At 37.0% G+C, this 26,048-nt stretch overlaps 3 long non-coding RNA genes across 4 annotated transcripts; all 3 read left to right on the plus strand.

Annotated features, from left to right (window-relative positions):
• The first annotated feature begins 1,858 nt into the window (after positions 1-1,858).
• On the plus strand, positions 1,859-5,259 carry LOC121051519. Its single transcript, XR_005805948.1, has 4 exons — positions 1,859-2,181; positions 2,805-2,852; positions 4,634-4,710; positions 5,157-5,259. It is a non-coding gene; the product is annotated as an uncharacterized LOC121051519 (long non-coding RNA).
• Positions 5,260-5,490: 231 nt separating this feature from the next.
• Positions 5,491-7,542, plus strand: LOC121051518. The gene is made up of 6 exons (XR_005805947.1): positions 5,491-5,608; positions 6,185-6,216; positions 6,321-6,399; positions 6,774-6,849; positions 7,162-7,324; positions 7,426-7,542. It is a non-coding gene; the product is annotated as an uncharacterized LOC121051518 (long non-coding RNA).
• Positions 7,543-23,490: 15,948 nt separating this feature from the next.
• Positions 23,491-24,661, plus strand: LOC112190640. 2 transcript variants are annotated; one of them, XR_005807467.1, is made up of 4 exons: positions 23,491-23,723; positions 23,793-23,954; positions 24,161-24,230; positions 24,382-24,661. It is a non-coding gene; the product is annotated as an uncharacterized LOC112190640 (long non-coding RNA). The 2 variants fall into 2 exon arrangements; XR_002932483.2 differs by lacking the exon at positions 23,491-23,723 and having other exon boundaries at positions 23,736-23,954.
• Positions 24,662-26,048: the final 1,387 nt, after the last annotated feature.

The following is a 26,048-nucleotide window of genomic DNA, read 5'->3' on the forward strand; positions in this document are numbered from 1 at the left end:
TCATCTCCTTCTATATCTCATGTCTCTAATGCAAATGGTGTGTCTTTTCCGGTCTTAGGTATTGGGTCTATTCAGGTTACACCATCCATTGTTTTACTTGATGTCCTTTATGTGCCCTCGTTGTCTCATCATCTGTTATCTGTCTCTCAATTGAATCCACAGAATAAGTGCTCAGTAACCTTTTATCCAATGTATGTTGTTTTTCAGAATCTATGCAATCGGGTGATCATGGGCAAGGGAGACCTGAGGGGGAGACTGTTTCATTTGGATTGCATGTACGCAGGACAAACACAAGAACCAGAACAACCTTTAGCCCTGACATCGAGTTCTGATCGACTGAGTGAGTTATGGTTATGGCATAGGCGTTTGGGTCACCCATCTTTTGGAGTTATGAAAAAGTCCATGCCTTCGTTATTTTTGGGAATAAGTGATTCTAGCTTGCATTGTGAAACTTGTGCTTTGGCTAAGAGTCATAGGTCTAGTTATCCTTCGAGCTTTCATTCTAGTACTATGCCTTTTGAATTAATTCATTCAGACTTGTGGGGTCCTTCTAAACATTCTACCCTTTCTGGGATGCGATATTTTGTGTTATTCATCGATGACTTTACCCGATTATCGTGGGTGGTTCTACTTAAGTCCAAAGATTCTGTCTTCTCTGCCTTTACAGCATTTCATAGTCTTGTTCGTACTCAATATGATGCTCATGTTAAGGTTTTTCGTTCTGATAATGGGGGTGAGTTTATTAATCATTCTTTTCATGAATATTTCCAACACCATGGCATAATCCATCAAACTTCCTGTCCACAGACACCTGAGCAAAATGGGGTGTCTGAACGGAAAAATCGTCACCTTTTGGATATGGCTCGATCTCTTTTGCTTAGTGCTAACATGCCTAAGTACCTTTGGGGAGAAGCTGTTTTGTGTGCTTCTCATCTTATCAATCGCCTTCCATCTGCTCCTCTTCAAGGTTGTGTCCCACTTGAGGTCTTGTCTAACTATGTTTCTATCCCATCATCTAATACCCTTCCTGCTCGTGTCTTTGGTTGTGTTGCCTATGTTCATTTGTATAAAAATCAAAGGACAAAATTGGATGCTAGAGCCCTTAAGTGTGTGTTTGTTGGGTATGGGTCTCATCAGAAAGGTTACAAATGTTATCACCCTCAATCCCAGAAGTTTTATGTCACCATGGATGTTACTTTCAGTGAAGATGTTTGTTATTTCTTGCCTCCTGTGACTCCTAGTAAGGGGGAGAAGTCTTGTTATTATGAAGATTTGTCTAATAGGCAAAATGAGTGTCTGGCATCTGAGTTCTCAAAGTTGGAGGACCCGTCGTCTAATATTGAGAAGGAAAATAGGGAAAACAGGGGTTCATCAAGAGAAAACACTTTGAGCAATGTATTACCAACTGGTCAACCGGATCAGTCTGATCAGTCGGCCGGGGAGACAATTTTCAATCAAGTGGAGGATGAGGTTCTGCCGTCTTCTGATTGTGTTTAGACAATTCTTCAGTCTCTCCCTCCTCTTCAGCGGTCTCACCTGCTCAATCATCACCCGAGGTATGTCCCAATCCTTCCTTGTCTAATAGTCCTTTTGTGTCAGGTAGCACTACTAAAAAAAATTGCAATTGCTTCGCTTTTTTACTTCGGCAACAGTTGCCGTCGCAATTGAGACTCTATTGCTACGGAAAATCTTCCGTCGCGATTAAGCTTTATCATTTGCGACGGAAAATGTTTGCCGTAGTAACACTGCAATCAATTGCGACGAACTTTTCTCGCACCGTCGTAAACTTTTTTCTTACTCTTGGCGCTAATAACCCAATTATTTTCCCCCTGTTTTTTTTGGCCAAAGTTCCCACCAACAATACAGCCCTAATTCTTTATCCCTCTTTTTCCCAAACAACACCTCTTTCTCTCTCTCTCTCTCTCTCTCCCCCTCCCTCCCCAAGCTTTGCAGCTCCTCAAACTGGAACTTACCGCCGGGATCGACGAGGTCCGCACCGCAACCTACCGTCGACAGTGACGAGCTCCTCCGTCGACGTTAACGAGGTCCCGTGCCAGAACATACCACCTAGACCGACGAGCTCCTCCTTTCCGTCGAATAGCTCCTCCTTCACCAAATAAACTGTAACAACAGCTCTCTCACACCCCAGACACCCGATCAATATCTCTAGGAATCTATAAGGTAAATCCCTTTGTTCTTTCCATTTGTCTCTTGTTGAATATTAATATTTATAATCTTAGTTTAGTTTGAGATTGGGCTCTGTTAATTCAATTGGTTGTATATAAAAGGTCAATATTTAGATTGTGAGTTCAATTTTGATATGAAACTAATTGGGCTTTGTTTCAAATTTGAGCACCAGTGGCCAATCCTATTGGATAATCTTCATGTATAGTAAATAGACAGGTATCTTTCTCTTAGACATCGATACATTGACGAGTTTGAGGTTGAGCTTGATTTCATGGGGTCGGAACTTGACCTATACATTTGGGGTTTCTTGTTGCATGCAACTTAAATTAATGATGCATCAGATCGTAAATTTAAGTGTTCTTCTGGATTTTATAGGGCTATTTTATACTAATGGTATCTAAATTAACTAAAGGTCAGCAGTAGACTAAAATAATAGAGCTCAGAATAACTAAATAAACTTCTTTTGCAAGTATGCGTGTAGATTGAAAGAGGTCTCATAGAACAACCTAGTTGCTCATTGTTAGATAGATATATGATTGAAAGTTAAAGTGCCATTTACAAGTGTTGACTGAATTATTTTGTGAGGAAGGCTGTAATCTTCTATTCATATTTTGCAGGACCAGCCCAGAACTTCTGCTAAATCCTGTGAGAACCATCTTGACATAGTAAAAAAATAGTTTTCTTATCCCATCCTTCCTACTTTAATGGTTATGTTTGCAAAAGATGGTTTTTTTTTTTTTTTTCATATATGTGGTTTCTACTGCCTTGTCTTGTGCAAGGACTGACATTCTTTTTTCTTTCCCACACTTAATCTAAATAAGCATGTTGGAATATGTAAACTTTGTCGTATCAGTTTCAAAGTTTGGCAAAGATAGTTCCTATTCGTGCCTAAGCTTTATTAACAATATCTTTACCTTTTTTAGGCAAATCCTCTGAGTAGGGATGAAGAATTTCAGAGTTAAACAGGCATATAAAAGGTGGAAGTTAGAGCGAATAAAGTGGAAACATCCTGAGCAGTTCCTCTTCATTTTTGTTTTAATATTGTTCTTGTGGAAACATACTTTTGAGTATTCATGCCATATAGTAGGAACAACTTTTTTTTGCTAGGTTCGGAAATGTAGTCTTCACCTGAAAAGTTAATATATAGACTTCATAGTTTAAGCTACAGCTTACAGGAATTTAAAATTGTCAGTGAACACATAAAACTCGGAAATTCTGGAAAAAAATTTGTTACCTAGCTTGTTAAGGTTGTTTCTCCAGGAGTTTGACATCAGTCTTTTGTTCATGGAATTGCTATTACATGTTTTGATATGTCAAAATGAGGCTGAAAAATGCTTAATTGAGACATCTATTAGTTCCCTTCGTATAAGCCTCAAGGTGAGTATCCATATTTGAATGGTTTCTAGTAATGTAAGTGAGAGTTGGAACTATGGCTTTCTGAGTTTGAAATTATTTAAATAAATCACTACTTTTGGTTGGATTTTTTTATTTCTTTCATCTGCTCGTCTGAACAACCTAAAAACAACTGTATCTTTCCAGTCAGTTGTTATAGACCTTTCTCAATAAACCTGTTTTATAGAGGGTTTATATTGGGAACAACTATATGTACTTATGCTTTCTGTGAACCTTATTGGTGGATAATTTCTAAAATTTCTATTCACATTTGATCCAACTAATTGGAACATTACTATTTTCAGTCTTCAAAATAGAGTGTAATATGTGAATGATGAGGTGGTCAAAAATAGTAAAGGTTATATAGTGATATGTAAGTTCTGGCAAAATAATACACAGAACACACTATTTCCAATTATTAAACAATGTAGTTAAGGGAAGGGGCAGAAAGTGCACTTAATCTGACAACAATTCCATCTTCTTATTAATGGAATCAACAAGTTTTCAGTGTTAGTTTCCTTTAAGTGGAAACTTTGATTAGAGACTTGGAATATCAATTTTTCTGCAGCCTTATGTTTACAATTTATTCCTCTTTTTAGAGAGGTTCTATAGTGTAATATAGTATCCTTTGTATACCAGAACCGTGTGGTAGGTTTCTTGTTTATGGAGGCAAGGTACCAAGTCTATTGCATGTAGATTAGGTACATTAGTTTAACGGGTCATGATCATTGAAAACCTTGTCTTTGCATTGCTGTACTTGGAACTTTTCATTCTTTTAAGTTACTACTATTGAATGTAGGCATATAACATTACATTATCTTGCATTATACAGGAATAAGTCCTCTGATGTGCAAACTCTTTCTAAGAGAAAGATACATTGATTTCTAGTTTGATGTATTATAATCTGCCATATGGCTAGTTGGTTCATGCTCACTAGATCACATTAGCATCTGCCATAATGTATTTTCTTATAATTATAACTCTGTTGAATTTTTTGTTTGTGCCCCAATGTGATTGGTTTTTGAAGTAGATGTTCTGGGTTTTGAATTTTCAGATTAGCAGGCCTAAAGATTGGGAGAAAGTCCCTGATCCTAAGAAGTATTTTGTCCAATTTTTTGGAACAGAAGAGATGTAAGTATATATTCTTTGATCATTTTAATGCCTATAAAGTGCAGTTTGTTAGTCATATGTATTACGTTCACTTTGAACTACCTGTTATACATGCATCTCTTGACAAAAAAAAAGACATTATGTATTTGAAAACTTAGGCTAGATATCACAGAATGGTTAAGAAACTTTGCACGGTGAGGCTTTACCCATATATTGTTGTAAGATATTATCTCTGAATGTAAGGTAGATCTGAGACAGTGTTAAAAGGACTTGGTTGTTTTGAATGTGGTATTCAGAGTCTAGCTTTCTATATGAACTGAACATAAATGCTCATAAAAATGACTAGAATAAAAAGCTTATTTCATTCAAAATTATATGGGAAATGAGGAATTGTTTGGGTAGTAGCTTTTTGTTCATTTGTGCTTCTCTAATGGCAAGCAACACTCATATTTTATTTTCTGCATCAGAGAACACCATCCATTAGTTGAAAAGGCAGCTCATCAGCAAGTCAGTAGTGAAGAATCTGGAGTTGATTTTGGCAATCCAAAGCCAAGAGCTTGATATTAGCAGGTTAGTACTTCATCCTCATTTTTGTATTTCTTGGTGTTATGATTCTGATCTTGTTACTTCTTCACTACATACGCATTTCACCTACTTCATGTGCTTATATTCAGATAATGAGTCTGCCAAAGCATCGAGACAACAGCTTAAAGAAGCTAGAAAAAAATGCTATGTTAATTGGCTGGCAGTTCCATATAAATAGTCAATTTTAACTTCTTCTTTTTTTTGCGTTGTTAATCAGCTAGAACAAGGGGAGCGTTGGAGCAGCAATCTGCTAGAAAGGTCTCTGGGACTTTATCCAGTGCAAAGCTCACTAGCAGTTTTCCTTCTCCAAAGTTGCATGCTTCTATAGGCACAGGTAATTTTGAATTACAAAGTTAGCTGAACTTAATTTGTGGACAACTATCTTTATCAGATTGTTTTGTCTTGGCTACCTTTCGAGTCTTCATTTGTCTTTTGCCAAGGTGCGATGATGGGAGAGTCTGGCAAAACATATATATTCGCAACTGTGGTTAATTGTGATGAAATTTGTATATTTAAACTTTTAAAGGTATTGCTTACCATAGATGGAGTAAACCAGTTAGGCGGTGGGACCCCTAGGTAGTAGTAGGGACTATAACGGGAGTGGGGCAGAATATATATCCGTAACAGTGCTTAATTGTATGAAATTTGTATATTCCTTTTAAAGGTATGCAACTGTCGATGTAGTTCATCAGTAGGTGGTCGGATCCCTACGTTTTAGTAGCTATCATGGCTGGTTCAGAAAACAATTTTGCATTGATGGCAAAAATTAGATTGGAACTTCTTTAAATTTTCTGTGTTTTCCAAGAATAAAATTCTCATTTGAAGTGAAGTACTGCGGATCTTTTCATCATTTTGCCTGTTGAACTTGTATAATTTTTTAATGGAGTCTTATGTGATATAAATATTTCAGGTGTGCAGCGCAAATTGGATATGGCTAAACAGGTGAGAAATGCATTTTTCTGATTCATTTTCTAGTGACCATGCCAATCATGCTGGTCTTATATTTGCTTTTGTTCTTACTAATTATTCTTTTTAACCTTTAATAGGATGCTAAAAAGAATGATAAATACTTGAAGAGCTCTGCCAATCAACAAAAATATCGGCCCCCTGGAAAGAGCAGTCCTAGTGAGTGGATGCATTATGTTGAATAGATAGTTGGTATTAAATTTTGTGTTGGTTCAGTTCCATACAGTTGTGTTTTAAACAACTACCTGTTGCTTCTAAATACTGACCTGGGTTACCAAAGAAAATAAATGGAAGCAAAGGTTTTATCTTTGTATAAGGAAATAATCAGTAATCACTATTTGTTACTTGATGTTTTACCACGTTGATGCACAGTCCTAAAGTTGCGCATCATTTATTTTTAGTTAAATTTTAATTAGAGTAGTTAAAATGTTATTTTGGCTAGTTACTTATGCATTTATATGTGATAACTGAGATTTTGTCTTAGTGTCGGATGTTTGTGTCTATTGTTTATATACATGCTTCATTTTATGCAGTGTGATTGTGGAATCCCTGAAGGTGGTTAGCTTGCAAGGATTTGCAGCAATTTTGGAGCCTAACCTCTGCAGAATTGTGAGTCAAATTTTGACTATTTACTTATTATAGTTGAATTTTGGTCGAGACTAGATGTGGTTAGATGAATCTCTTCAATATGTTTATCAATTCAGTGAAACATCATGTTGCTTTTAATAGTTCTGTTATTCAAATACTCATGTAATTCATTTATCAAAATCATGTAACGGAATCACTTTAATGGAATTTTAATAGTTCTGTTATTCAAATACTCATGTCATTCATTTATCAAAATCATGTAACGGAATCACTTTAATGGAATTTTTCTGGAATTATATTCTGTAAGGGCTTCTATTTTTTTTATACTTGCAGATTTCCCACCTACTATCGTTCCGAACCATCCAACTAGCAGGAAGAATAGGACGGGGCTGATTGTGGGGATTGTTGTTGGTGGTGGAGTACTTTTGATTCTATTGTTGTTGATTTTCTGTATTTTTCAAAGAAGAAAAAAGGATTAACACCAGTAAAAATGAAGGTATATCTGGTTGCCAAGGTCTCATTTTTACTAATCGTATATCTGGTAATGAGTATATCAATTTTACATATTAAACTATTATTCTTATTCTTTGTTCATAGGGTACTCTTAATGATGGAAGAGTAATTGCCGTGAAGCAATTGTCTGCAGCATCCTAGCAAGGAAAAAATGAGTTTCTCCCTTGTTGTGTGTTCTTGCAGGCAATGTATTAAGCTCCCCCCTTCTTGATTTAATGTCATGCTTGATTGTATTATTTGGTACTAATTCACTTTATTCTTTGAGCCCATTTTTGCTGCATTACAGTGACTAAGAAGAAGTTGAGACAGAGAATTTGGAACCTGCTAAGTACATTGTGTATTCAAATGGTTTTTGATTTGGTCGACCCACAAATAGAAGTCCTGAAACACTGCCAAGTGTTAAATAAGGTATTTTGTAGTTGATTAGGTGTTTTGTGAAAATTACTTTGGGATATTGCTAGAAGCCTAGAACATGGAAATTACTGACATTATCTGTATAGATGTTTTCATACTAAGGAGATTCATTTATCTGTTAGTGTATCTAGCTATGTTGTTCCATATATGATTACTTACGAATTCAAAATGAATAGAGGAAAATTCTTACAAATAAGTCCTTTTTGGATGATGAACAAATACTCAAGTCGTATATGTATACATGAGCCTTGATTGAAATTTTGGAAATTGATGAACATATTACTGGTATATAGATGAGCTTAAGTTTTTCTTTCTAAGTTGAAATTATAGGATTGGCGTTTAATGCAAACTGCAGATAAGAATCAGTGGTTTCAGAATCTCAGATATACAATTACTTTGCTCTCTCAAAAGTGCAGAATTATATAATTCATGATTCTTTCAATGATATCAGCTGATCGAGAATAGATTGTTCATGATCCACTAGTTTATTTTAGCTAACTGATCAAAATTCTCATCTTTACAGGTACTCGATAAGAATGGGGCTGCTCCAGCTAGAAGTGTTTTGGCGTGAATTCTAATATAAATTTGAAAGTATGCTTAGTAGCAGCTGTGGTTGATAATCTGGCCATTTTTTTTACTTCTAATGAAGGTGCTGCAGTGTTGGCATGGCTCATCTTTGTCTTTAAACAATCTTTGACTGGTCTTAGAATTGTGATTGTTGGGTGGTTATAGATGATGGGTTTCATAATATTTTTCAATTTATGATATTTGGTGGGTTATACTAGCTTTGGTGTGCAATCCACACCTTTTTTTTTTTTTTTTTTATAAATGGAATATTCTTTTGCGACGGCAAAGTATCCGTCGCAACGAATTCACCCCACTTTTTTTTCTTTTTTTTTTTAAAATGACAAATCTTTTTGCGACGGCAAAGTACCCGTCGCAAATAGTTTAGCCATTGCGACGGCAGCAGTTTTCCGTCGCAAATACTTTTTGCAACGGAAATTTACCGTCGCAAATGGATTTTGTGACGCCACCTATTGCAACGCCAACATTTCCGTCGCAAAAGGCTTAATTTTCCGTCGCGAAAAGTTTTTTCCGTCGCAAAAGCCCAATTTGCCGTCGCAAAATAGGCGTCGCAAAAGCAATTTTTTTTAGTAGTGTAGTGTTCCTACCAAAACCTTACCCAGTCGTTCAACCCGTGGTCAACCTCCGAAACACTATGAACCTACTCTAAGTGCTAAGACTAAATACCCTGTTGCTAATTATGTGTCGACCCATAGGTTATCTAAACCATTTGTAGCCTTTGTGAATCAATTATCTTCTGTGTCTCTTCCTAGTAAAGTGCAGGATGCCATGAAAGATAAGAAGTGGATGAAGGCAATGACAGTCGAGATGGATGCTCTTGAGAAGAATTGTACGTGGGAGTTAGTATCATTATCACCCAGGAAGAAGACAGTTGGTTGTAGGTGGGTGTATACAGTAAAACACAATTTGGATGGTTCAGTGGACCGGTACAAGGCAAGATTAGTGGCTAAAGGCTATACTCAGAAGTATGGAGTGGATTACGATGAAACATTTGCACCAGTGGCCAAAATTAATACAATTCGGGTACTTCTTTCGTTAGCTGCTAATCTTGATTGGCCTTTACAACAATTTGATGTTAAGAATGCATTCTTGCATGGTGACCTGCATGAAGAGGTTTATATGGATTTACCTCCTGGATATGGTACTTCCACTGGAGAGCAGATGGTGTGCAAATTGAAGAAGTCAATTTATGGCTTGAAGCAATCTCCCAGAGCTTGGTTTGGCCGATTCACCAAGTTCATGAAGAAGATGGGATATCGACAGAGCAACTCAGATCACACCTTATTCCTTAAACATCAGTGTGGTAAGATGACTGCCTTGATTATTTATGTTGATGACATGGTTGTGACAGGTGACGATATTGAGGAAATTCAAAGATTACAAGGTCAGTTATCTTCTGAATTTGAGATGAAAGATTTGGGTAATTTGAAATATTTCTTGGGAATTGAAGTTGCTCGTGGAAAAGATTGTATTGTGTTGAGTCAGAGGAAGTATGTCCTAGACTTGTTGGCAGAAACAGGTATGCTGGATTGTAAACCTGTTGATACTCCTATTGAGCAGAATTATCGGTTAGCAGAGTACGTGGACCAAGTACCTACAAATAAAGGGAGATACCAGAGGTTGGTTGGACGGTTGATTTATTTGTCCCACACCAGACCAGATTTAGCCTATGCAGTTAGTGTGGTGAGTCAGTTTATGCACAATCCCAGTGAGGTCCATATGGATGCTGTATTTCGTATTTTGCAGTATTTAAAGTCTGCTCCAGGGAAAGGATTAATCTTTTCAAAACACAACCACTTGGATGTTTCTGGATACACAGATGCAGACTGGGCATGTAATATTACAGATCGTAGGTCTACTTCAGGATACTTCACGTTTGTGGGTGGTAACTTAGTTACTTGGAAGAGCAAGAAACAAAAGGTGGTGGCTCGGTCTAGTGCAGAAGCAGAATACAGAGGAATGGCCCGAGGACTTTGTGAGATGTTGTGGTTGAGAAATTTGTTGAGAGATTTGGGGTTCAGGCAGGAAAAGGCTATGCCACTTTATTGTGATAATAAGGCTGCAATTGAAATTGCTCACAATCCTGTTCAGCATGATCGCACGAAACATGTAGAGGTAGATCGACACTTCATTAAAGAGAAGCTGGATGGACAGATCATTTTGTTTCCCTTCGTTCCTACTGAAGAACAATTGGCGGATATTCTTACAAAAGCTCTCTCGAGTAAAGCATTTTATGACTCACTTGACAAGTTGGGCATCTGTGATTTGTATGCACCAACTTGAGGGGGAGTGTTGGCGTGAGTTGGCATGAGTTGGTAAAGTGGACCATCCAGACAATTGTGGTAGACAGTGAGTTGGTGGAGTAATAGCAGATACTGGTGGCAGACAACTTTATATATTCTGTTGTATAGTTTTATCCCTTAATATGTAACTCAATGTGTATATATATTTCATTCTTGAAGAAGAGTAAATACACTGAACTTTCCCAAAACATTCTTGTTCTTTCTGACTGAAACACCATGATTATTAACTTAAAGAAACTAATATCCTATATATATATATATATATATATATATATATATATATATACACACGAGTCAACCTAATTGAACTTTCATTCAATTAGATACCCAGATCCAGCAATTCTCCGATTGCATGGAAGAAACTAAGAATGTAATAATTCAATGAGGACCCAATAGCCAAAACAAAAATGAAGAACAGATCAAGACGAACTTGGAACTTGGAACTTGGAAGAAAAAGGAGGCAAGGATAAGAGCCCGGCCAACAGCCTCACTTTGTTTGAAGTATTGAGCGAAAGATCCAGAAATACAGAGGAGGGCGAAGAGGTGAGGATGATAATTGATTGATTTTAATCTTGTTACAGATAAAAGAGTTAACGGAGTTAAATGGTGTTAAGTTAATAAGACAGGTGTCAGAAATTTAGACAAGAGACAGGTTTGGCACAGGTATTTTGGGGACAGCAGATTTCCTCCCCGATAGTAACATAAAGTTGAAGTAGGTAAAACATATGTGTTTTTGGACAAACATAAAGGTAAAACATGTGTCTCCTCACATTCTTTTTTGATTCGGAAGAGAAATTCATTAATAATACGCATCGCATTTCTATTTTTTCAAAATTAAAACTTAAACGTCATGGTTGAAAATGTGGAAGTATCAACTTTCCAATGAGAAAAAACTAGTGTGATTGTGTGGATTTCAAGATAATTGCTTGTACTAACTGATTAGAAAGGTTATATACTACTAAATATTAATCAGAATGATAAATGAGTTTAAATATACGGTTTAAAATTCATTTTGTCGGTATTAAAAGAAAAATTATTACCATTCACGAAAAAAAAAAACTCTTTTTTTTAGTTGGAGAGGTCACCCATTATGTAATTCAGCAACCAGTACAATAATAATCCGTCACTAAAGACCGTCAGAAAGAGACATTACTTAGAGTATACTACCAATCACACTCATATACAGAGTACACTACAAACCACACCCACCATTTAGGATTACGCCCAAAACAAAGAAAACTATACTCAACGAAACGTTTAATTTTCTCTGCGACCTCCTCACTTAAAAAAAAAAAAAACTATCATCCTATTGTAAAAAAGGAAGAAAGACCAAAATAAAAATAAAAGATAAAGCCCTAGAGGCCTTATAGACCCAGAGCAGCCAAGGCAAACCCTGGGTGAGAAATCACCCTCCTCTACAGTACTGCCACCGCTACTGTAGTCACAGCTGCTGCTACACCTTGTTGGAGAGGCAGCTGTGGCAAGGTTTAAGCCAGTTGTCCTTATATATATATATATATATATATGATTAAATTCAGTTTATCCCCCTGAACTTTGGGACTAAAATCAGACTGATCCTTAAACTTTTTTTTTAATCAGACTGGTCCATGTACTTCCAAATCACATCAGCCAAGTCCAAATTTCAAATTATCCTCCAAATGTGACATCACATGTTGAGTTGGAGCCAACATGGGACCCCACTTTTCAGCTTTTCAATCCCCAAATAGGCTAAATTCCCAAACTAACCATTGGGCCTAAATTCACCAAGAAAAAAAAAAAAAAACCCAACGACGTCGTATCCATCGTTCTCCTCCTTGACCTCTGCTTCCTTCAGCGGTTGCTATTGCTCTTCTCCTTCCTTCCCCTGCTTGGTCCTCGTCGTCATCCTCGCACGTGAAACCTAAGAACCCCCAGTTTGATCTACAACAGGTAGGCATCCAGTACATGGGCATCAACATTCGCATGCTCTTCTCGACCAAGAACCCGACTCCTTCAACTTTTCTTCAAACCACCCAAACCCATCAAATCTGACTTCCCCATTTCTCTCTTCTCTCCATCATGGCCTCCTGCAACTCCCCCTTACTAATCCCTTTCTTTTTATTCGCGCTGGTAGCTTCCGAGTCTTTAATCAATCAATTCAACTCCAACCCAACGGATTGCGCCGACCATTGGATCCACATTCGGCAGCTCCCCTCCACTTTCAAACTCGATCTCCTCTCCAACTACTCTGGCTACCCCTTGTTCGGCGACCACTTCCCCTTCTTGACCACTTCCCAGAGCTGGTACCAAACCGGATCCATGAATACGTAGTAGCCACAAAACCCAAAACTCCAACTCTCCAAATTCAACCAAACCTTGAATTCAGTTATACCCAACAATAAGAATCACGATCTCATGTTCATATATATAGTCGGAAATGGACCAACAAATATCAACGGACAATCTTGAACAGTGAAACCTGAAATGAACAGTAACATCAAAATCCCAATTCTCAAAACATGAACTTGAAGTGAAATCCAAAGTAACAGACATGTAGAGGTTGATAATTAGACGAAGTTTGATACCTGGTTCGAATCCAAACATCACCGTAAAACATGGCAACTCGCCCTTCCTTCCTTCTTTGAATATATGTTTGATCTGGAAATTTCAGATTTTGGATTTGGTGATTTTAGAGGGAGTTCAAGAGTAGATTACTTCGGTGGCGGTGCGAAGATTGGCGGTAGTGAGGGCGGCGGTGAGGGGTGAGGCCAAAGTGGGCATTGAAGTTAATGGATTGGTGATTCAAGAGATTAAGACAATAGATTGGTGGTTGTCGGTGAATTGGACGTTGAAGGTAATGGAATGGCTGTCGTTGAGGCGGGGGGGGGGGGGGGGGGGAGGAGGTTGGAGTTTTTTTTTTATAAATCTTTTTATTTTAAAATGTCCATTTTTCCCTTCTTGTGAGCCATGCTGTCGGCTCCAACAACTATAGTGACATCATTTTTGGACCCGGATTCAAAATTTGGACTCATGTGATGTTGTTTGAGAGTACAAGGACCAGCCTGACTAAAAAAAAAGTTTAAGGACCAGTCTGATTTTAAGCCCAAAGTTCAAGGGGGGGGGGGAGGGAGAGGAGGTTGGAGTTTTTTTTTTTAAATTTTTTTATTTTAAAATGTCCATTTTTCCCTTCTTGTGGGCCATGCTGTCGGCTCCAACAACTATAGTGATGTCATTTTTGGACCCGGATTCAAAATTTGGACTCATGTGATGTTGTTTGAGAGTACAAAGACCAGCTTGATTAAAAAAAAAGTTTAAGGACCAATCTGATTTTAGGCTCAAAGTTCAAGGGGTAAAATGAATTTTTTCATATATATATATATAAACATACACACACAGGGCCCTTCTAGTGAGAGATCCATTTTTGGGGTATTTTTTAGGGATATGACATTAGACCAACTTTTCAATAGGTTCTAAGACCTTTGCAAATTTTCAGCCAAATTGATTATCGTTAAGGCATTCAAAATTGCGATTTACAATTATATGTATGAACGGTTTAAGTTGGACAGCTTCGGTTCGTCCAATGATTTAATCTAGTTCGATACCTTAACAATCACCGATTTGGTTGAAAATTTGTAGAAATGATCTATACATTATGACCTAAAAACTGAACGGTTGAGATGACGAAATGTGATCGAAAAGTTGGTCTAATACCCTATCCTTAGAAAAGACTAAAAAAAAGGGATCCCTCACTAGAAGGGCCATATATATATATATATATATATATATATATATATATATATATATATATATAGAGAGAGAGAGAGAGAGAGCATCTTTCCTACCATGATCGTCACTATCGTTGCTGATATCGACATGGTTTGACTTTGATGGTGAGGCAGCAAGTCCAACCAACCCGTGCTAGGCCACCTCGTTTGCGTCATATCTTCCCAGTACAACCTCCATAGTTCGTTTTCACGCGATCCATCTCCCAAATTTTCAAACGATCCCAACCACCTAAAGCCTACCCATATTGGATACACCATCGCAAACTCTCCGGAATTAGAGGAAACAGAGCACTGGACCGATGGATGAGGTAAATTATAACTTAAAAAGGGGCATGACCTAAGTAACATTTTACCGGGCCAACCCGTAGGCCTCGATCACTATTTCTGAGCCAACTATGACTCTCTTTCTCATTGGAAATTAGACTTTCTCATGCTATAATAATTTTTTATGTAGTCAAAGCCGACACTCAGTCAATTAATTGTTGTAAATTATGAGAAAATGATGCATCAAGAACTAGTAAAAATGACAAACAAGCTTCAACTTTAGCATGAAAAACACCAAAGTGTGCGAGTAGAGAACGAAAGTCTCAGTTTTGAAACATCAAAGCTATTGGATAACAAGAAGGTGCAAACTTCCAAGTCCAACGTGAAGATGAAAAGGCCTCAGACTATGGAAACACCCACCTAGTGGCAGACTCAAACTCAACACGGACGGGGCTTTTCACTTACATACTGGTCAGGGTGGTATAGGGGCTATCATTAGAGATGAAAATGGAATGCGTCTAGCAGCTATTGCACGTCCCTTTCACCATGTTGGATCAGTGTTGCAAATAGAACTTGAAGCTATGAGAGCTGGGCTACTTTTGATTATCCACCAAGGTTTGAAAAATGTTGATATTGAGACTGATTGTGCAATGGTGGTTACTCCTCTCTTGAGTGAGATGGAGGACCATTCAGAGGTATCTCTTCCATTCAGGTACAATCTATTTATCGTGAAGCAAATGGTGTTGCCCATAGTTTGGAACATCTTGCTAGTTTATCTTATTTAGATGATTATTGACTAGATGAGACTTTTGTGATTATTCAAGATGTACTCTATGAGTATTCTTGTACTAATACTCTAGGTGAAGGTTATATGTCCCCCTCGACGTACAATCATCCTTCTCTTATTAATAATATTTGAACGTGGGGCTGAGTCTCCCAATTAGGCTGAGTTCCAAATCCTTCAAAAAAAAAAAATGAAACCCGAAAGTATTTAAAAAATCTAAAATCTCACTTAAACATGAAAGGGTTCAGACAACTACACAAATGTGGGTAGACCTGTAAATGGACCAGATTTGGATCGGATCGACCTAAATCTAAATCCGTTTACTTAAAAAAAAAATTGATCCAAACCCGCTTCGTTAACCCGGCGGATCATTGATAGCTCGATCCAAATCCGTATCCACCTGATTAACGGATACCTGATCCGCTAATTTGACCCGTTTATAATTTCAAATATTTTAAAATTTTAATAGTAATGTTAAATTTATATCAGGATACCTCATAAGATATTAATAAAATATTAAAACAACATGAAGAGTATCACAAAACGTAGAATTACAATATCAAAATTCTTAATGACTGTCCCTTAGATTACTGCAAAAAATTTGTATTAGAAATTCTTCATATTTGTTTTTAAAATAATAATATATTAATAAAAAATAATATTTTATTATTACGAAAACGGGTCGGATCATTACTGATCGGATCAACCTAAATCCATATTTGATCCGTTAAATAAACGGGTTAAAGGATTCAGATCATTAACAGATCAACGGATCAAAATTTTCGATCCAAACCCATCAAATAACCACTGATCTGGGGCGGATTCGGATCAAAATCTGGTCCATTTACAGGTCTAAATGTGGATTTAGTTATTAATCCATAAAAGAGGATCGATCCACAAACAACTAGACTCTTATTTGGCGAACCATTACTTTGCTTGGATTACTACTTTTCCAAAATTGGAGCTGGTGAAGAGTGATCCCAGGCTCTCCAATTAAGAACTTCTCGATTCCATTAATAATTTTAAACTTAGTAACAATGTTTCCTTGCTTCAGGTGACTCTCCATCTCCTTAGCAAAGTCCCCAAAACTATCTAAGTGTGAATGCACCATGTACCCCTGCATTTTCACATCTTTGCCTATCAAATACATCAGATTCCCTCACTCCCCCTCTCTCAGTCCAAGCTTATGTTAGTTGGTTAGTATTGTCTCGCGTTTGGCGTGTAATAAGACCCTACAGCTATTCTGTAGGGCTAGACGGGCTAACTGCCTGTGTGTGCACTCGAAGTGCCTTGTCTGGCCTAGTAAGGCGGCGATCCATTTTGATTAAGTGGTCACAACCTCCTAGTGGCAGGATGAAACTCAGTGTCGTCGGGTTTCTTCTCCGGCGGCAACATAGTAAGAAAGTTGTGATTTTGGTAATTATGCTTCGTTGTAATCAAGTTCTCTTTCTGGTATGTCACTACTATGTTAAAGCAAATGGAGTAGCCAATGATGCACTCTTTGCTAATTGGTGTTTGTTTGAATACATGTATTTGGTAGAGACTCTTGATATCATTTCAGAATGTACTCCAGGTGCTTATTGTAATAAGGGGTTTAGGCTCAATGTCCCCCCCTTGTATTCGATAGTTTCATTTATTAAGGCTTGAGGACAGCCGCACCAGCCCTTTACTAAAAATAAATAAAGAGCAGAAACAAAAATGGAAAGTTATGTGTGTGGGTCGCTTTATCTTGGGGAGATTAGATTAGGGTAAGAGAACACCGTTTTGGTTGAATTGAAACATGCATGACAGTCATCATGTCATTGTAGTTGGCCATTCCGGTGAAACCACTCTAAATGAAGAAGAAGAAGAAAAAGAAAAAGAAGAGGAGGAGGAGGAGGAGAAGAAGAAGACAGTCATCATGTCATTGTAGTTGGCCTCTCCGGTGAAACCACTCCAAATGAAGAAGAAGAAGAAGAAGAAAAAGAGGAGGAGGAGGAGGAGCAGAAGAAGAACAAGAAGAAGAAGAAAAGCTTCCGTCTTGTGAGGTCTGTCACTGGCGCTTTTGCAACAACGGTGACCTTCAAAGGCATAAGCAGTTCGTGCATGGGCTTCATTCTTGTGAGATATGTGGAGTATCATTTTGCTCTGATGCTCAACTCCAGAGTCATAGGAAATCTAAACATCCGGATTTAAAGAAGAAAAAAAAAAAAGCAGAAGCAGAAGGAGGAGGAGGAGGAGGAGGGGGGGGGAGTATCTATCAAAGAAAGTTTCGTTGAAAAGGAACATGCTAAGGGATTCGCCCTAGGACAACCTCATCAATCCAAAAAAAAAAAAAAATAGAACGTTGGATATTCACAACGCCGGATTACGACGACGTCCGAACTACATGTGTCATCAAAGACAAGGTATGCTCTATAATAATTGACAATGGTCTACGAGAGAACATTGAAGCAAACAAAGTTGTGGATTATTTTCAATTACCAACAGTGAAGCTGAGTGATCCATACTGGATTCCATTTGGAGAGGATGAATATGCACAAAGTAACAGAGGTTTGTAAAGTTCCTGTCTCTATGGGAAAATTTTATAAAGAAGAGATTACTTGTCATGTGATTGACATGGACGACACTAATGTGCTTTTTGGAAAACTATGGCATGAAAGTGTCAAAAGTGGTTATTGTAAAGACAACACATATTTATTTAGGTGGGAGTTGCACAAAATTAAAATCAAGCTTGGAAGGAAGAACATCAAGAATGACCATCCTGAGATGTGTGAAAAGGAACATGAAGAAGCCACTTTGAAGATTGAAGAGAAACTCATTAAGGACAAGGAAGCTGATTCATTCATCACATCGATATCCATGTCATGCATGCCTAATTGTGTTCAAGATCAACCCAAGGAGAAGTCAATGCCCATTCCTTTTCAAGTGCAGGAGTTAAAGTTTCAAGATACTTATTCTAAACTTGTCTACGGTATTGGATTCATGGTGATACCTTTTAATTTCGAGAATATTGAAGTTACTGGCTTATCATATTTTATTCTTACTAATGATCGAGCTGCATACAAGTGGAACTCGGGGTCGAGTTCTTTTCAAGTGGAAGAGACTGATGTAGGATGGGATTTTAGCCAATTTCAACAAAGAATCTCGAAAAGAAAGAAGCGTCTTCAGATTAAGAAGAATAATTTGAATATTGAAAATTTGTATTCAAATAGGCTTCTTAATGATGGAATTAATCATAAATTACTCTTTTGGATATATCGGATTTTTTGAGCAAAATCTTGATTAGGATTCTAAGCGAAATATTCTTTAGTATCTAGGATTCTATTTTTGATTTTTATTTAATCAGGTTTAATTAGATTTCCTAGTTTTAGTCTACAATAAATTGTTCTTTATGTTTTCTAGTTGTATTAGGTTTATGCTATGTGCCCTATATAAGGAATATCTTAGATTGTAATTTTCATTCAAGTTATCAATAAAAAAACCAAATATTAGAGAAGTTCCTCTATGTTTCTTACGGTTGTGCCCGTAATTGCTAGTGGATTCTAGCTCATTTCATATGGCTTTCGACGCTTGATGGAGCCTCTTACTATCGTGTTCACGCTTCCCGCATCACTATCACTCCCGAGTATGCATTTTCCTTCGATAGAAGCTTAGTTGCAGAACTAGTTTCTCCACCAAAGACAACCAAGCAGTATTGTCTTGTTATATCGGCATATGGGATTTTGTACTATCTCGCACAACCATTGTGCTTTCCTTATAACCAAGAACCGTCATTCGAGCGATATGATCCGGCTAGTGATTCATGGGAGTCCTTGTCTCCTTTTCCAGATTACTCTCTACATCAGGCACAACCTGAGATGACCGGTTATGCCGTTTATTATGGATATATACTGTTGTCCATGCAAACTGAGAAGAAATATGAAGCGGTGGCTTTTCATATTCATAGCAGAGCATGGCACAAGGTGAAAACTAGTCCAGAGAATCCTTATTATTATCCTTTCTACGGGAGGGCAGTGGTTTTACATAGTGTTATCTACGCCTTGGCGCATAATCTTGATTTGGTTATGGTCTTCTCTCTCTGGTGGGATTCAGACAAGGATGGTGACATTGCAAAGCGTCGACATTTTCTGGGTACTCCATTGTCTCTGTTAATAACGGCCAAGTGTCATCCGCCGCAGGTTACTAGGGGATAGAACTCAGAATTTGGTTCATTTAGGAGGGCGATACTTTAGTGTTGTGCAGACTGGTTAGAACAATGATTCTTCCGAGTATCAGTATCTATGTACGACGACCTTTAGAATTGCCGGCGATGGGAAAAAAATGCATATCAAGACTGTTCGCTCATCCGTTTTTTGCGTCGCGATCGAAGGGAATGATGAATTTGAAGTTCAGTTCAGCTTCACACCAGATTGCAATGATATTGAACCAGTGGAAGAACAGTACTGTGTGTCTAGTGCATTGGTTGAAAGGGAAAGTGCGTGGACTTCAGAGGTCAAAGAAGACTTCTTTTCCTTCCCAACTGGTCCTAAACTGGGATTAGAGGCATTTAGAGCCAAGAAAGAAGACGAAAAAAAAGTGTTCATCTCCACTACTTCACCTGAGACTCCTCTCTTCTCCATAGGTTCAAAAAAGAAGAAAAAGATATAAAGGGTATGGTTTTGATGTTCACCCATTGCAACTTTTGAGGGTCGTTTGGGGTACTATCCTTGTCTTTGTTCTTTCGATCTCAATGGGATATGCTAGTTTATATAAACCACAGTATATGTGTTCTGCCAAATAACCATATGGTATTGTGCAGTATGATTCTGATGGTGAGCATGCAAGTTGGGTGTTAGTGTTGAAACGAGGTCCCAGATTTGCATGTGTAGCTGTGGACCAAGCAATGACTCTTTGGAGAGGAAGTGTGAAAAGAAAACACAGATACCTAGAACAGGTGAATTTATGTTCATAGAGGTCTCAAAAGATTCCAAACCCGGTGTTAGCAAGCCAGTCCAAGAGAAATTGTCATTCCGTTGGCCGGGGGGAAATGACCTGCTAGCTTTGTTATGCCCATCGAAGAAAAGTATTTTGGGAATGGGTAAATTCCTCCTATGGTACCTGAAGTATTGCTACTTGGACAGTTTGATACCCGATGTATTAAAGGGGATTGTTTGGTACCTGAAGTTAGACTCTGTTTGACACTTTGGTACTTCTGTTAATTTTTCTGTTAAATGTAAGGATAAAATTGACATTTAGAATATATGTATAAAAACATAATAAAAAAACATGAGTTTGTAGATTGATTGCCGTTCTTCATAATTTTATAGGTATGAATTAATGTTTATGAGTTATGTTGAAGGTGAAATATTCGAATTTTATGTTAAAGAAATATAATAATAAGATTTTTTTTTGGGGTACTATTATCTATGAATCCACTAATTTTTCCTCCAAAACTTGGATTTTTCCTCCTCTTCATAAACACAATGCGATGATATTATTTGGTATTATTTTAGGTCTTCATTATTTTTTGGGTCATTTAGGAGAAAATGAAAATGAATTAATGCTTTTGGGTTATGTTAAAGTTGACATAATTGAATTTTATGTTTAAAAAAATTTAGTTGTACGAGACTAGTTTCAATGGAGTACTCTCATGGGGGTTCACTATATGATTACTATATAGTAAACATAAAATTCGAATATTTCACCTTCAACATACCCCATAAGCATTAATTCATACCTATAAAATTATGAAGAAAATCAACCCACAAACTCAATGTTTTTTATTATGCTTTATACATATATTCTAAATGTCAATTTTATCCTTACATTTAACAGAAAAATTAACAGAAGTACCAAAGTGTCAAACAGAGTCTAACTTCAAGTACCAAACTGTCCCCTTTAATACATCAGGTATCAAACTGTCCAAGTAGCAATACCTCAGGTACCATAGGAGGAATTTACCCTTTGGGAATTGATGAATTTTATTTTTGCCACTCGTAACTGTCAAACATTATGATGTTGTAACGTGTAACACTCGTGTCATAGTGATAGCTTAGTGAGTGATTTTATGTTGAGTTTATGTAAGGCCGGTAGAGCAGGTGTAGGATTTGTCCAAAACATGGACTCATTGATTTCAGAAATTTTCTTTCAATTATTGGGGTTTGCATGTTTGGTAATTGGAGGCAAAGCGCCTGACTCTGAAACTATTTTTGTTGCAATGTTTGGCTGTTTGAGTACAGTTCAGGTATCTCAAAAAACTAAATAGTCCTAAATTAATTTTGATATCAAAGACTTTAGGATAGGTGGGTGATAAATTTTTTTTTTTTCTTTTGCTCAAATCGGATTTCTAATCTATCATAGCGGATAGCGCAAATCTTCAACTCACCACGGTGTCCAAGCAAAAAATTTTGATATCAAGAAAGTTAAGATCGAATGAGTGGGTAACACAGCAATCTGTTGCGGCATAGACTATTTCAAAGTTGCCGTGTGCTGTGGCTGGGTGGAGGAAGGAAGAATCCACGTCGGTAGACAAGACAACACAATCAATGGATCAAATATTGAAATCAAATCATTCCACTAACCAAAAGAAAAAGAAAAAGAAGAGAGAGTGTGTACTCTATAAATATATATATATATATATATATTTACACTAAATCATGTCTTTTCAATAAAAGTATAGAGTTTATAACGAATAGAAGTATATGAATTGAATAATTGAATATATGCAGAGAAAGTAAGTATAGAGTTTCGAACATAATTTTGTGGACTCGTACAAAGTTGTAAATCTTTGTCTTTATTTTCCATTATGCTCTTGGACTTAAGATGATGAGCTTAGTCTAGGTTCTGAATAAGTTTCTTAAACAGTTGTGGAATACAGTATTGATTTGGTTGATTAATCTTCTTGTTGTTTGAAAAACAAAACAAAAAAATTGAGTTTTTTTCTTTTTCTTCTCAAGTTAAGATGGTATAAACAAGCCGGTAAATTGTGATATATCTATTGGTAAATTGTAATTCCAACATTGTAAAAGTCATAGGTTTAATTCTCAATGGCAAATTATAATTCCAACATTGTAGGTATGATGTACTGTGAATTAGGGCTGTCAATTGGTCTTGTCGGGTTGGGTTCGTGTTAGATCAAGATATTTGTCATGTCACAAAAGACAAACTCAAACCCAACCCATTTAATAATCATGTTGAAAATTTAAACCCAAACCCAAACCCAACCTAAATCTATTTATTAAACGGGTTACCCGTTTCCAATCCGCTTAACCCATTTAATAAATAGATTGTATCGTGTTTGACAAAATGACTCATTTAAGGGTTAACATTACAACCAGTTTAACTAAAAAAAATACACTAAAAACTCCACAAGACAAAGAATATAAATAATTATATATAATTCATAAATAATTAAATCCAATAATGGTGAAGTAAAATATTTCAAATTGTCCAATCCTAGGATCAAATACTCCCAACGTCCAAAATTTCAAGAAGAAATATAGCATAATCGGGTTATACAAGTTCACTTCGTGTTTGCGGGATGACCCGCGCGGCTAACCCGTTTATTAAATGGGTCATGGCGGGTTGACCCACGACCAACTTGCATTTTAATCATGCCGGTTCAACCCCCTCTATTTCGTGCGGGTTTCGAGTTGTATTATCAGGTCGTGTTGAAATTGACAGCCCTACTGTGAATGAGGTAGTTTAGGAAGTTTGGGATTGTGTTTCTAGTTAAACAATAAAATAAAAAAGTTATTAGTTAGTGGATTAACTAGGGAATGTGTATCTAGTATTTAGCAATGTGTGAATAAAATTTCTCATCTATAAAATGAGGAGTATAAATTTCACTCTCATGATTTTGGTCAGTTTTCCATATGAAAAAAGAAAATGAGGGCCACAATGTGTCAGTTATTGACGTTTTTCATTGACAAAAAAAATGAAATGTCATATGCAAGTCTCGAACACGCAGACATAGAATACGGTACCAGAATAGTAACATGAGACTGTGCATTTTTAAAAGCATTCAATCTTTGGAGGCCCTAGGAATCTTGCGACCTGAGGCGTCAGGTAGTTTCCTTCAGGGTCAGCCTTGGTCAAAGCATATATGCAAATGAAACACTGCTAAGCTTGTTAATTAGTACTTACTCTCATCAGATCCAGTGCTTCCCACAACCCTACAGTCTTTTAGCTTGGCCAATTGCCCCGCATACATCCCAACTGCCCCGGCTGTGGCTGAAATGAACACATTCGACCATGCTTTTATCGGCTCGGCGATCACCTCTATTCCCACCCACGCTGCAAACCCAGGTACCGGTACATGTGAATTGAAGATTAAGATGTCACATGTGAATTGTAATTCATATTTCATACTTGCAGTAGTAGTTCATTGTAGAGAGGTCTGATGGCGCTTGCTTATGTGGAGAGTGCACGAATTCATCTGAAGCAGTTGACAATTGCACATTAAATTGCTAGCTTGGAGTCTCTACAAGAGATCCTTATGAGGCATTATACTCGCAACTTCATCATGAGATGTTTAAGGTACATATTAGAACTTATCTGTTAGGCTTTCTTGAGTGAGTGAGTAAAACTTATCTGCTAGGCAACTTCTTCATGAGATGTATAGCATCTCACTCCAAATGTGTAATCAATTAAGTAATTGAGGTATGTAAATAGTATATTAGTTTGTGGATTAGTCTATTAGATGCAAATGTTTATTTAATTGTTTTCAATATATCGATTTCAAGGGACTCAGAGGTCTTCTTCAACCACCGCTCAATGGAGTTGAGAAACATGGTCTTCCTGTTGTGCTCTAAGGTAATTTATTGCTGGGATGCAGAAATAATATACTAATCATCTTTGTTTCCTTTTAAATGTCACTCCACAAGTTAATCGATTTAATAACCTAAAACACACAGATGATTGGTGTTAGTTTCCTGACTGTTGGACAATGCTTTCATGCTTTCAGTATCTATCGCGCAGGCATAGCTTTAGATATTACAGGTTTCGTTGACCAAACCAGCTGCTAGGATTCTTGAAGTTACTGGAAAAACTGCACAGAGCATTAGAACCCGATAGGATCTATTGAACTTCCTCTTAATTTCTAATATTTGTAGTCACTACAATGCTTGTTTTGTCAATTACCAATGATCCACAAAGGATTCAGTACTTTGTCTTGCATTTTTTGTAAGGAATATATGTATTAGACAATATGGTACTCTTAATGAAATGTATATTTTTCTTTTACATGGTTAGTCTACTAATATTGGCATGGGAATGTGCTCAAGTAATGGTGAATGTTTACAGAGTTATCGAGAAAGGTAAAAGAAAGAAACCCGCAAATTGGGTGCAATAATATATGTTGAAACATTATAACAACGTATTCAGTAATATGACAACATACCATGTATGTTGTCGAAAACTAAAGACAACATGCTGAGAGTGTTGTTAAAACTTACAACATGCACTTGAAACGTTGTTGAAAATTTATGACAACGTGCAAAGCTCATTGTTGAATAATTACAACAACGTGCTTCGCCTCTTTTTGACAACGTGCAAAGTGCGATGTTAAGGACTCGTAGACTTTTAATAACTCTGGCATCTACAACATGCGCCAAACGTTGTCAAAAGTAATTGACAACGTGAATTGCAAGTTGTTAAACATGTTTTTTCTTGTAGTGACCCCTATAATGAAAATAATAAGGACAATTGATTATAGACCCAATTCCTAAAAAGAAAAATAATGATAAAAACACATATGTTATTTCTTATCAATCTATGCCCAATTATTGCCAACTAGAATAAATATTGGATTTCTTTTTTCTAAGAATTACACAAATTTTCACTAGAGAAATTTTATTCACACACCTCTAAATACTAAATACACATCTCCTTTTTTCACACACCCAGCATCACATTTTATGGGTAAGTTAAATTACCAAAAGAGATATTTATATTAACAACAAAGAAACATAGTTGGAATTAAGAAATATATGCATTTTTTTTTGTTATCAACACTATAAGAAAAAGTGAATCACACGACACATAACAGACGACATACGACATTTTGGTGTCGTCTGAGTTAGTCAGACGACATATTAGTTATATTTGTCATCTGTTCTCAAACTCAGCCAACACATTGTAATCAATTGGAATTCGGTGAAATTGACAACTTTAGGACAACACTTACTAGGACATATGTTGTCTGAGAAATCAGAAAAAACAAAAAAAAATTAATTTACATTTATTTTCTAGCCAAAACACAAATCCCTATCTGCTCAATTCCCTCCCTTAGTTGTATCAAAACAAAAAACTTCCCTCCTTAGTTGAAAAAAATTAGGTCACTCTCCCTCCCTTTCGCTCTCACCATCTCACCAGCCTATCAAGAGTGAAATCGATACACTCTCGCTCTCACTCTCAGTCCCAATCTCTCTCACTCTCTCTCTCACCTCTCACTTTCGCTCTCACTCTCTCTCTCCGCCGGCCCAGCTCGAAGTCTCTACTTGGTCCAGTAGTTTACTCTCTCCGCCGCCTCAGCTCGAAGTCGCAGAAGCTTAAGACCGCCTCAGCTCCGGTCGAGCTAGAGAATTGATTAGTCTACAGGTACTATATCCCTCTTTAATAGGGCCTTTGTTT

The sequence above is a fragment of the Rosa chinensis genome, chromosome 2 (assembly GCF_002994745.2).
Source record: "Rosa chinensis cultivar Old Blush chromosome 2, RchiOBHm-V2, whole genome shotgun sequence".
Taxonomy (NCBI): domain Eukaryota; kingdom Viridiplantae; phylum Streptophyta; class Magnoliopsida; order Rosales; family Rosaceae; genus Rosa; species Rosa chinensis.